We start from the raw sequence: 13,599 nt of genomic DNA, 5'->3' as shown, positions 1-13,599 counted from the left end.
TGACTCCTTTTTTACGAGAACCACCAACCCCTGCTCCAATGAAACTGCTCTACAGAACATTGGTCACGTAGCAATGCAGCCGCACCTGAAATACTGGTTTACAGTGCATTGTGAGTCTGAGGCAACTGCAAGTATTTGGAGTCTAGGTTAACACAGGGTTTTGTCCAAAGAATGTTTTCTGGTGTGTTCTTTGGTTGCATGGGAGACATAATGGAGCAATGCGCGGTACGGATAATCTGTTTAGCACTAATATGGAGCCTCCATGCTACACTCTTTGCCATTGATTTGGAAACTCAGGGATTGTTGCTGAAATTTCCAACAGGTAGATGTAACCAGAGGATTCCAGGAACAGAAATGACTACTTTAGTTAAAGCAGAAATGTTTCCCTGGTGGATATTATTCACCTGCTCTGGAAAAATGAGATGGATATCCCTGTTTTTAAGAGGGAATACACTTAGCATGCTAGTAAAAGTGCTGTAAAGGAGAGTGGATTTAATAACTATGCTTATCAAGACTAAAAAAAAAACCTATGAATTTTTGTATATATGTGAGAATGATTGTCTGAGACAAACCACTCTTAACCTCAGCAACCCAACCCCCACATCTGCTACAGGAAAATGACAGTACTAGCCTGTGTTGAAAAGATTGCTGAGATACTGTAACTGAAATTCTCTGAACACATATATATTTTCTCAGTAATTTTTACCACTGCTCTTGAACTTATATTTACAACAGTCCTTGAAGGTAGATCGTGTGTGTGTGTGTGTACTGTTTTATCACATTATAACAACAGTCTGAACTGTAGGGGGCACAAGAGGCACACGGACTGAGCCGAGACTTGGAAGCCAATCCTTGTAGGAATCTCCTCAGAGCCCGGATGGGCCATCTTGGGAGGAGAAGGGAGGGAGGAGGAGGTGCCACCATTATTTATGGTGGGGATTCTCCTCTCTCCCTCTCTTTCTTCCTGGCACAGACGGAGACTTTTTCAGCTGTGAGAGAAAGGGAAGCAAGGGAGGGAAATGGGGGGGAGGGTAAGAGAGATATCGTCTTTTTGGAGGGAAGCTGTGGATGGAAGAGAGGGTGGTCAGGGGAGCAGATATTGTAACCATTTTGTGGGTTCAGAAGATGAGGAAGAAAAAACACATTTTGGTCTTGCGGAGGGAAAGGCATGGAGATGGACGATGTGGTTGTGGAGAGGGAAACTCTGGGGAAGGAAACAGGCAGGGAGAGGGGGGTCAGTGAGCAGGGGAGCACCCTCTAATTACTACTATATCCATACTGCTAATATGGGGTCTGAGAGTGGCTTCTCTAGGGCACTAAGTGCAGTTGTGTGTGAGATGAGATTTGAAAGGGGGATTCATTTCATCTCACACACTTTCTGCAAGATCTGGTCAGAGCTTGGAAGATTACTTTTAAAAAGTAATAAATTACAGTTACAATTACTTGGCCCAAAAAGTAGTAATTACCGTTACAATTACAATTGCTCTGAAAGTAACTGATTACTTTACTTTTTCTCAAAAGTAATCACTACAATTACATTTCAGTTACTTTTTAAAAAAACTCCTACAAGGTGCTGGCCTTGGCTGCTGCACATCTAAGAAGCCTAAAACAATATTAAAAATAAACACACACACACAGGGGGTAGTAGAATAAAAAAATTTATCCATAAGATTAACATAATGGCATAACAGAATCTCACATCCCCCCAAGCAATGAAGATACCCCAACTCTTGAAATCAAATTTTACACTTGAAATTAGGGTTGCCAGGTCGGAGCCATCCAAAAACCTGAGAAAATGGGGGCGGGCCCTGGTGATGTCACGGGGCAGGCCCTGGTGACGTCACGGGGTGGGCCCTGGTGACATCATTAAACATGATACATTGTATCAACCGCAGTTGCTTGGAGCATACCATTCAAAAAAAATTTATCTGATCGGAGATTAAAATAGAAATCTTACCTAAAATAGGGTGTTCCTAGGTCCATCTGAAGTGACAAGGTCATTCTTTCTCACAAGCTTAGGGTGATGTAAAATGGAAATGGACTGCCTTCAAGTTGATCCCAAATAGGGTCTTCAATAAGCAGTATTCAGACAGAGGTGGTTTACTATTGCCTTCCTCTGAGTCTGAGGCAGTGACTGGCCCAAGGTCACCCAGTGAGCTTCATGGCTGTGTGTAGATTCAAACCCTGGTCTCCTAGGTCACAGTTCAACGCCTTTAGGGAACATTTAATCTAGCTTACTTGCTTCTGGCAAGAAGGGTTTACATGCCCTCAGGCTAGGCCATTATGTTGCTTAGTGTTGCAGAGATGTTAGATGGGAGCACAGATGGATGCCCCTGAAGGCAGCAACTGTAAACATGCTTATTAAGGAACTAAGCCCCATAGAACTCAATAGGACTTACTTCTGAGTAGATATGGTTGCAGCCATGTTAAACAAATTAAACCAGAACTATCACTAGAAGCTAAAGTGATGAAACTGGTTATCATACTTTGGGCACGTAATGAGAAGACATGATTCACTAGAAAAGACAGTAATGCTGGGAAAAACAGAAGGGCATAGAAAAAAAGGAAGGTCATACAAGAGATGGATTGATTCCATAAAGGAAGCCACAGACCTGAACTTACGAGATCTGGACAGGGTGGTTCATGACAGATGCTCTTGGAGGTCACTGATTCATAGGGTCGCTATAAGTCGTAATCGACTTGAAGGCAGATAATGCCTTCTTGCTTGCACTATCTAAAAGTAACGTTTGTAGGGATGAGAGAGCTGTTTTATGGCACCAACTATCCCAAATAAAAGGCACAATTCGAACCATGTCTGCTGCTACATACATGCTTTAATCTGCTAGCCCATAAGAGACTCCCATGAAAGCACTATAGTCCAGGAGGCCTCCACCTTAGAAAGTGCCCCTACTACATTCCAGATCAGTTCCAGCCTTGGGAGGGGACAACTATATTAATAGGTTGCTCATTGCTATTGTTGAGTGGCAGATGCCTACACAAAAGGCATCAATGTGCCAATTTTACAGTAGCATTAAGTTACTACAAACAAATAATGCAGCAGAGTTACAACACCAGGACTGCACACTGCACCCATGTTACTGCTCCCCATATTGGTGTCTCCAATAATCCCTTTAGCTGTTTAGCAGGCAGGTGAGTGTTCTCACTTGTAATCTGCATTTCAGAAGATCATTAGATCCAGAAGTGTAAGCTCCGAATCTTGCATTAAGATCCACAGACTACAAAAAAAATTCATTCTATACCACGATTCAATCCACAGCCTAATCAATTTGGACTGATACTGAGATGGAAGGGGTATTTAAAAGCCTAAGTCTGTGGGAAAATTCTGCTAACGTCTATATGCTGTAGTCCTTTAATCCAAATACTCTCTTAGTGTCATGGATATTAACTGAACTTGCTAAGCAAGTTACAGCATGAAGTCTTTTCCCCTGCAAGAATGAGATTTTGTAGGAGGGGAGAAAAAATGACAGGAATTAAGAGATTTCGAGGGGCATGAAAAAAACTGTCATCTCCTACTGTGGCCAGGCTTATCTGTGCACTGATGAACACTCTTCTAGTTGACAGGGCCTTAAATGTAAAAGCTGCTCAAAGCAGCTGTGGCCTAATGAGCAGTTTTAGCAAACAGCAAGGAACCTGCTGGTTAAAATATTACGAAGAATTTTAATATGGGAAAGGCTTACAGGGAGCCATTATCTAATATCTACATTTCTTAAATTTGGTTAAACTACTTGACTCTACCTTTCCATTTTGATTTTTGCTTTGTGAAACCCAGCGAGGTTTAAAAGCTTGCTGTTACCAAATGGAATTTCTGCCTGCCAAGGTTGAACAAATTTTAAGAATGGAGATGAGTGCATTACAAAAACAAAGTAAAATACAAGAACCAGTCATCATCATATTAAAAAAATACAACATTATACATTAAAAGGCCTGGGAAAATAAGAAAATGTAATATTGGCTACCAAGCAAACTTATCTGGAGAGGAAGATCTATAAAGAGGGTGTCACAACTAAGAAGGCACCCTCTCTGGTCACCACTTGCTTCACCTTGTCATTTCGTAGTAATATTGTGAATTTACAGTGTAGCTTTTTAAAACTTAGAATTCTGAACCCAGGAATAGATGTTGCAGTAGGTCAGTTTGAACAGTCATTTGAGACTTCATAAACCCATGTTTTATGAACCTGGGAATGAGCATCCATTTTTTAAAAAATGTTAATCTTTATTAAGTAAAAATCAGTACAATGCCCAATTCGTTTTTACCTTCATTTATCATAGCAGGGGAACTGGCTCTGAGGCTGCCATGCCGCATGGGCGCCGTCTCGGCAGCGGTTGCTAGCCTCAGCCGGTTCCCCTGCTCCGGAAAGGAGCAGCGTGGCGCCGATGGGCGGGAGCGGCCGTGATGGGGCTGAGGAGTCTGTGCGTGCGGTCGTTCTGAATCTGGTTGCGGGAAGAAGGCCGCTGGTGGAAGGAGCCGGTGGTTTGAGGCCGGGTCGTTTGTAGGCTGTCGCGCAGAGGGAGAGAGAGAGAGAGGGAGAGAGAGATTTGTCTTGAGTCTGCTATATTTAGTGAAGCTTGAGTCTGCTGTATTTAGTGAGTGGCCTGCCAGCCTCAGCCAGTTCCCCTGCTCCGGAAAGTACGGCCGGCCGCTTCACTAAATACAGCAGACTCAAGCTTCACTAAATACAGCAGACTCAAGACAAATCTCTCTCTCTCCCCCCCTCTCCCTCTGCGTGACGGCCTACAAACGACCCAGCCTCAAACCGGCTCCTTCTACCGGCGCCGCGGCCTTCTTCCCCCAACCGGAATTGGAACGACCGCACGCACAGACTCCTCAGCCCCATCGCAGCCGCTCCCGCCCATCGGCGCCACGCTGCTCCTTTCCGGAGTAGGGGAACCGGCTGAGGCTGGCAGGCCGCTCACTAAATACAGCAGACTCAAGCTTCACTAAATATAGCAGACTCAAGACAAATCTCTCTCCCCCCCTCTCTCTCCCTCTGCGCGACGGCCTACAAACGACCCGGCCTCAAACCGGCTCCTTCCACCAGCGGCCTTCTTCCCCCAACCGGATTCAGAACGACCGCACGCACAGACTCCTCAGCTCCATCGCGGCCACTCCCGCCCATCGGCGCCACGCGGCTACGGCCTCCACTCACCACCCTCACTTCTGTGGCCGGCGGGAGCGTCCAGGCTCTGCTGCACAGGGGGGGGCCGCGGCGGTAACTCAACTCCTCCTCCTCTCTCTCTGCAGTCCCTCCCTCAATTACAAAGGGCGGGGCGGGAAGGTGGCCAGCCACAGCCTTCACGCATGCGTGTATCAATCACGCATGCGTGGCTGAGCGGCACGCTCCAAAGCCGGAGATTAGCCTCTTTAAAGGAACTATGGCCGGAGGCCGGAGACGGCCCCCTTTTGCCGGAGACTCCGGCAGAAAACCGGAGACCTGGCAACCCTACTTGAAATGCTTGTATAATATGTTTCTGTTATGTCTCAAAAGAACAAGATGCTCAAAGAGCATGTCAGACAAGGAATGTCTTTTTACAGTCATTACATTGCCACCAGTACTGAATAGGCGTTCTACTGCGGCGCTTGAAGGCATGCCTGTGTTGTGCTGCAAAAAACACCGCAGCACACGTGGAAAGCCATGGAGTGATGACACTTCCCTGCTGGGAGACCTCAGGTACCTCACCAGTTCCTCCTCAGCAGTGTCCACTGCTGACTTCTTGCCCTGGGGCAGAAAGTTAAAGAAGTCATCTTCTAAGTCATCTCCTTCCTGGTCTTTATCTGAAGACTGATCACTGTCCTCATTAAGTACACCCATCTTTATTTCAGCTTTCAACAAGGCTTCCATTGTGTATCTAAGAAAGAGAGAGGATATGTTAACACATATATGTTAGGAAACCATCATCTGCTCTTCATTTCCTGATGCTTGTCATGTCCCCTGGTTCAGGGTCCAGTCTGAGCCTGTGGATGATGACATGGAAGGTAGGAAGGTGACCAAGTCACCACACTCATGGGGCAGCACAGCAGTCCCTTAAGGATTACCTGCAGCAACCCAAGGTTGTGATGAGGAGCCCCAGGAAGAAAAGGCCCAGCCCCTGCCTACCACCTTAAGCCCTCTGATGCCTCCCTTGAGACAACATTTCCCTTGGAGTAATCCACCCAAAGGGCTTCCCTGATGTTCTTACTTGTTGGTATGGGTGGTGGCCTGACACGATTCCAGCCAATCTAGTTTGAAGCAAGGGTGTAGGCAGGCTGCCAGAAGAAGCCTCTTGTCCTCCCAGATAGCTGCAAACCGCTTTCTTAGGGCTTTGCGCACACCTCTCAGCAGCTGAAAACAGTATGTGTACCTCTCAGGTTTGTTTTCCAGTCCTTCTAACTTGCGGTCCAGATTGCAGAGCGTTGGTAGCAAATACCCCATGAACATGCCGTTCTCCCGTTGCAGGATATCTAGGGGCTGGGCTAGTGGCTCCATAATCTCTGTGTATTCCTGTACCACTTCAATCTCAGCAGCTGTGATCCTGGACAAGGAGCAGCGGTCCATTATGGCATGCATTTTTAGTGGCACAGTTGACAGGAGCTCATGTAGTTGCTTCAACGCATCAAAGGTGGAATTCCACCTGGTCTTATTCGGTACCTTCAGATACACACCACATTGTGCATGGATATACTCAGCAATCTGGGCTGACTGGTTCTGCTTGGACCACAACTTGCTGCACTTTCCCATCAAGGAACGAAACTGTTTCTTGAAAGGACCAAGAAGACTACTTTTGGAGGAGTCAGAAAGCATGGCCTCTATGTCTTGTGTTGCCACAAGGTTGAGGGTGTGGCTAGCACATCTCTGGTGTGGTGGTAAAACAAAATCCTCTCCTGAGTCAGCAGCTTCTTCCTCTGCCTCAGGTCCTGTGTCCAGGATCTCACAGATAGGCACAAACTCCACCTCAGCCTCCTCCTCCTCCTGGTTATCACCATCATTGTCACTGGTGCCTGCAGCTTCCACTGGTTCTTTGGCCATGAAAACTCTGAACGTTTTCACAAAGTTGGAGCCATTGTCTGTAGTAGTGCACATAACTTTGTTGTGGATCCTGTACTGCACATGTACATCATGCAGTGCTTTTGAAAGGACATCGTATGTATGGCGCCCCTTCAGACGCTTACAAGCCAAGGCCCCGACCTCACGTTTCAGGGTAGTTGGGTTGATCCAGTGGGCTGTTACCCCAAAGTAACTCTTCTTGCCATTGGTCCAACAATCTGCAGTGGTTGCTATATATGCCACAGCACCCATTCGGTTTGCAAGAGTTTCTCTCATGTGGCATGCTCTCTTCTCAATTCTGTCTCTCAGAGTCTTGGCACATATGATGGTGAGATCTTTGGGGAGTCCAATGCGAACCAGATTAATGAATGATGGTTTGTCCACAGTCTGAAGTGGTAATGTCTCCTCTACAATGAAATCAATGATTCTCCTGTCGAGATTGCTCTGGGTGACAGGCTCCCTGCCAGATCCCCACCTCTCAAGGGTTGTCTGCTGCTGCTTCAGCATTTGGGGAGGAGGGGTGTCATGCATTGGTTCAGGAAGGCCACGTCTCCTTGCCTTTATTGCTTCTTCAATTGCTCTCAGCTTCTCAGGGTGTGCCCTCTGAGGAAGAAGAACAAAGCATGAATCCAAGAAAAAATGGAAGAGGAACTTCACAATTTAAACATAAATAGACAATGGACACTCTTTGAGGACCAGCATGACAAAGGCTTACCTCAAAATGTTTCTTCACATTGGATGAGGAGGAAACAGCTGATCTCAGATTTTTGATCCTTGGAAGGCAGTAATTGCATCGTACAACAACATTTTTCCCACTCTGGCTCACAAATGTACAAGCTTTCTCAAAGCCAAACCATGGTACTTGCTGTTCTGCAGATGTGGCTGTGGGCAACTGGCACTGCTTCATGCCCTCCTCCTCCTCGTGCACAGGGCCTCCTTTCTGAACCTCACTTCCTAGTTTTGCCTCCTCAGGATCAACAAGCTGTGACTCAAGTGGCCGCACTAACTGATTGCTGCTCTCAGCAGCAAAACCTGCAACAGGCGTCTCTGTAATAAACAAGAGATAATGCTCCTATATGGGTGAACTTCAGCTGTGATGTGCCCCCATCTCTTCCCCATGCTGCAAGATCCCCCAGTCAGAGTGGAAGTAAGCAGGTCGATAGCACAATTAAAAGAGATCCTATTTGCATCATTTTTGCTCACTGAATAACCCTGCCTGGGCCAGTCTAACCTACTATCTCACAGGGTTGTTGTGAGAACAAAATGAGACTAGGGTTCAAATCCCCACATAGCCATGAAGCTCACTGGGCGACCTTGGGCCAGTCACTGCCTCTCAGCCTCATGAAAACCCTATTCATAGGGTCACCATAAGTTGGAATCAACTTGAAGGCGGTACATATATTTTTTATTTTGAATATGATGATTATGATAATAAATATGCAGCATTTCAAATTAATTCTGTATGAGAAGCATTCCATGCCAAGCTTGGAAAACCAAGGATGAGGTATAAAATGTAGACAAAAATACTTTTGACAAAATGCCGTTTATCTTTTATATTTTATATATATGAGCCTGGGTAGGGAACATTTAATCTAGCCTACTTGCTTTCAGCAAGAAGGGTTAAGTGCCTTCAGGCTAGGGCAGTCACCAGAAGGCCACAGCAGAGACAAAGGAGCCTAGTGTTGTGGAGATGTTAGATGGGAGCTTTGGGGAGTAAAGATGGAGGCTCCTGAAGGCTGCAGTTCTAAACACACTTACTAAGGTATTAAGCCCCATAAGACTCAACAGGACTGACTTCTAAGTAGATATAGTTTGGACTGTGCTGTTGGTAAACCTTGACTAGGGTTCTTCTGCAAAGACATCCATATCCAAGCAGGGTTGGCAACCCCCTGCCTGGAATACCCTGCCCTTATCTTTTAATGTGGCTGCTCCAAATGTTTTTACAGATTTGACCCTTTACTTCAGAAAGAGGTCTGAAAAATGAGTAAGAGTAAGAAGTATCTTTTAAAATTGTTCTTTTCAATTCACTCTTGAATGAACATCATACCTAGGGCAGATCCACACCATTCCTTTAAAGCACATTCAACACCCATTTGAAGCACATGAATCCCACCACAGAATCATGGGAACTGCAGTTTGTTAAGAGTGGGGAGAACTATAACTGTGAGGGGGAAATGACACTTCCCAGAATTCTTTAGGGGAAGTCATGCGCTTTAAATGCGAGTTGGATGTGCTTTACACATATTGTGTGAATCCGCTTAATAAATTTTGCCTGCATGTAAATTGTTTTAATTAATTTTTCAAAATGGAAATAAGCTATAAAGTGTAGTGGGTGACCATGGGCTACTCACCATTTCTCAGCCTATCTGCCCCTCAGGGTGAAAACAATGGAGAACCATGACTACCCCAAGGCATACTTAAAATGTAAAGGAAGTATTGTACAACCATAGTATGCAATTGGATACTTATAGGGACACAGCATGACAAAACTGGGTGGAAGTAATGAGTGGGGTACCACAGGGCTCGGTCCTGGGCCCAGTGCTCTTCAACATTTTTATTAACTGCTTGGATGAGGAGGTACAGAGCATGCTTATCAAATTTGCAGATGATACAAAATTGGGGGGCATAGCTAATACCGTGGAAGACAGAAAGAAAATTCAAAGGGACCTTGATAGGCTGGAGCATTGGGCTGAAAACAACAGAATGAAATTCAACAGGGATAAATGCAAAGTTCTACACTTAGGAAAAAGAAACCAAATGCACAGTTATAAGATGGGGGATACTTGGCTCAGCAGTACAACATGCAAGAAGGATCTTGGAATTGTTGTTGATCACAAGCTGAATATGAGCCAACAGTGTGATGTGGCTGCAAAAAAGGCAAATGCTATATCAGGCTGCATTAACAGAAATATAGTTTCCAAATCATGTGAAGTATTAGTTCCCCTCTATTCAGCACTGGTTAGGCCTCATCTTGTGTGCTGTGTCCAGTTCTGGTCTGTGCACTTCAAGAAGGATGCAGACAAACTGGAACAGGTTCAGAGGAGGGCAACAAGGATGGTCAGGGGACTGGAAACAAAGCCCTATGAGGAGAGACTGAAGGAACTGGGCATATTTAACCTGGAGAAGAGAAGACTGAGGGGAGATATGATAGCACTCTTCAAGTACTTGAAAGGTTGCCACACAGAGGAGGGCCGGGATCTCTTCTTGATGATCCCAGAGTGCAGGACACAGAATAATGGGCTCAAGTTGCAAGAAGCCAGATTTCGACTGGACACCAGGAAAAGCTTCCTAACTGTTAGAGCCATACAACAATGGAACTAATTACTAGAGAGGTAGTGTGATCTCTGACACTGGAGGCACTCAAGAGGCAGCTGGACAGCCGTCTGTCGGGAATGCTTTGATTTGGATTCCTGCATTGAGCAGGGGGTTGGACTTGATGGCCTTATAGGCCCCTTCCAACTCTACTATTCTATGATTCTATGAAAATATTTATATAAGCATGACTATCAAATATGTTTATTTACATAACCTGTAAAGATATTTATAGTGCAATCCTATGTTTGTTTACTCAGAAGCAAGTCCCAATGTATTCAATGGGGCTTACTCAACCAGGGAAAACTGCAGCCTCAAGTGATAAGGAACTTGTTCTTTTAACAAGTCCTTTAAGTTGAGAGCTTATCCCAGTCTGTGTCTGTGTTGAAATTGCTTTTTAATATGTTTTTAAACTTTTTCTTAAAAAAAATGTTTTTAAAGCTTTTAAAAATGTTTTTAAAGATGTTTTGTTTTAATATATTTTAAAGTCTGTTTTTATGATTTTTAAAGTGTTTTTAGTGCTTTTGTTTGCTGCCCTGGGCTCCTACTGGGAGGAAGGGTGGGATATAAATAAAATAATAAAAATAAATAAATAAATAAACTTCATTTTTTAAAAAAATGAGTATTCGTTTCCTACATAATAAAAACTGTGATAAACCCTGCCTAATTTCTTTAAAAATAGGGTTGGAGGGAGAGAGTTTTTAGTTTAGTTTAGTTTATAGTTTATTTATATACCACTTTTTGGCCAAAAGGCCCTGAAAGTGGTGAACAACATATTAAAACATATTACAAAAAAAAAAATTACATAAGAAATGACCAGTAAAAAATATACAGTAAAATTACAATGTAACAAGAACAATGCAAATACAATGCAACAAGAACAAAGTAAAAAAAAATTGCAACAAAAATGTTTTCTTTGTTTTCAAATGATGCACACAGTTACCACAGCAGACACGGTTTTAGGAGAGACATTCCTTCTCATGCCACAGCAATCTCCAGGCAGAGGGAGTTATTTCCCATCACCTGCCACCTTATCCTTTTGACCAGAGATGTCAGGGACTGAAAGTGGGACCTTCTGCATGCAAAACACATGCTCTACCAATGAGCTACATGGGATGAATTAATCCTTCAGGTATCCTGGCCTCAAATAGTTTAGGGCAAGGGTTCCCAAAGTGTGGTCTAGAGCAGACCACCAGTAGTCCATGAGCTTCATTCAGGTAGTCTACACTGATGACTCTGCATAGCAGTGTAGCTACATGTCTGTGAAGAACAATGTGTGTGTATCTGTGTTAAATAAGTTTTAAATAAGTATATGAGAGAAACAGATGGGTTGGATCAGCAGCTGCCTGCAAAGGTGCAAAGGGAGAAATGACTGAGGTGTACGGAGTGCTAGACGATCCCGCTGCATGCTGTTTTTTGACAGCTGATCCTCAGAGACTATCCCTGGCACCTTCATTCATTCATACATTGTTTCCTGAAGCTCAAATTTACAACACAAACACAAGTCTGCACTATGTTTACTCACAAGTCCCATTAATTTACAGCACAATCCTAACCATGTCTACTCAAAAGCAAGTCAAATGGCTTTACTCCCAGAAAAGCAGATATTGGATTAAATACTTTCATATTTCATAGCCCAGGGTCTGACTCTTGGACAGAAGAGGAAAAAAAACATTAAGCCATATTACTTACGCAAACTGCAAAAAACTCAAAGCCACCATATTCTGATGTTCAGCCTAGGCATGCCTGGATCAACAAGTCACAACTCTGGCGTCATTGGCTACAATCATGAAAGGGCGGGGTTACAGCCAGAGCTTTGAAAAGTTACTTTTTTAAACTACAACTCCCATCAGCCCCAGCCAGCATGGCCACTGGATTGGGCTGATGGGAGTTGTAGCTAGAGCATGGATCTGTTTAAAAAAAAGTTGTGCGGGGGAGTTGACGTTTTGGTGTATATCTCGGGAATTAGACCACCTAGAAACTTACTTTTTTTAAAAATTGAAGCTGAGAGTCCAGAGAGTAAGGGGTGGTAGCCAGAGAGCCGGAGCCCCCCCCCAAAACCAGAGACTCCAGCCGAAAACACACACACCGGGGCACACACACACACAAATCATCGTCACTCACCTCCACAGCTCTTTGCCATTCTGCTGCTGCCTTCCTTGCCCTGGCTTTTTCCTCTGGCGTCCATTTTTTCCTCTCAGATGCTAGCAGGCCCTGCCTATTCACCTCTTCCCTTGTGCCTCCTAACACAGATCACGAGGGAAGAGAGAGTCTGCGCAGAGGTCCAATCAGTGTGAGGCACATGTCTTGTGTTAACCAATCACAGCCAGGAGCTGACTTCCCCTTGTTCCCGCCCCCAAGTAACATCCAACCTAATGTGGAAACGTTAAAGTTGCAGCTGAAAAGTAGGGAAATTACTAGTCGTTCCTTTACTTGCCAAATGTAATGGAATTACCCACTCATTATTTAAAATTGTAACTAATTACAAGTAACTCGTTAAAAATAACGAGTTACTTCCAAGCTCTGGATCTGGTGGCTATTTTATCCTATGTATCCTCACCTATATACACCAAATGTGTAAATTTGTAATGTATTAAAGAACTGGGAGAGGTGCTTGTAGATGGGGAAAAGACCAATCCAGGAATAAAAGGTCAGCCAGATTTGTATGGATTCCCCTTGAAAATCCTGCCTTATAGGTTGGGAGTACTCCTGGACCTGGCTTTGCTTCTGGATGTCCAGATATTGGCTGCAGCCAGACTGATACGTTGACTATGCCATTCCCAGGGAGGTTGGACCAGGCCATGGTGACACATCCCTTACTTACATTCACATTGGATGACTGCCATGTGCTCTACATGAGCTACCTCCAAAGAATCTCCAGTAACCTCAGTTGGTGCATAATACAACAGTAAGGTTGTCAACTGGTGCTTATACTTAGGATCATTTTACAATACCTCCACTGGCTTCCAGTGTGTTTCAGGACACAATTCAAAATGATAGTGGCTTGACCCCAAGACACCTAAGGAGCTTCCCATACAATCCTGCCCATTCCTGTGGTGGAGTGGCTCTTCTGTGCACCTTGATGGTGGCCAAGATACAAGCAGTTGGGATACAGGAGAAGGCCGTCTCAGTGGCTGGACCGAGGTTGTGGATCTACCTTCCTTAGGGAGGTCTGTTTGTCTTCCCTCTTGCTTACCATCACCTAAGACATGTTTGGTTTGGCAGGCATTTGCCCTGCCGGTCA

Source organism: Rhineura floridana, chromosome 3 (genome assembly GCF_030035675.1).
Source record: "Rhineura floridana isolate rRhiFlo1 chromosome 3, rRhiFlo1.hap2, whole genome shotgun sequence".
In the NCBI taxonomy this organism is placed as follows: Eukaryota; Metazoa; Chordata; class Lepidosauria; order Squamata; family Rhineuridae; genus Rhineura; species Rhineura floridana.
This window is presented reverse-complemented; position numbering follows the sequence as displayed.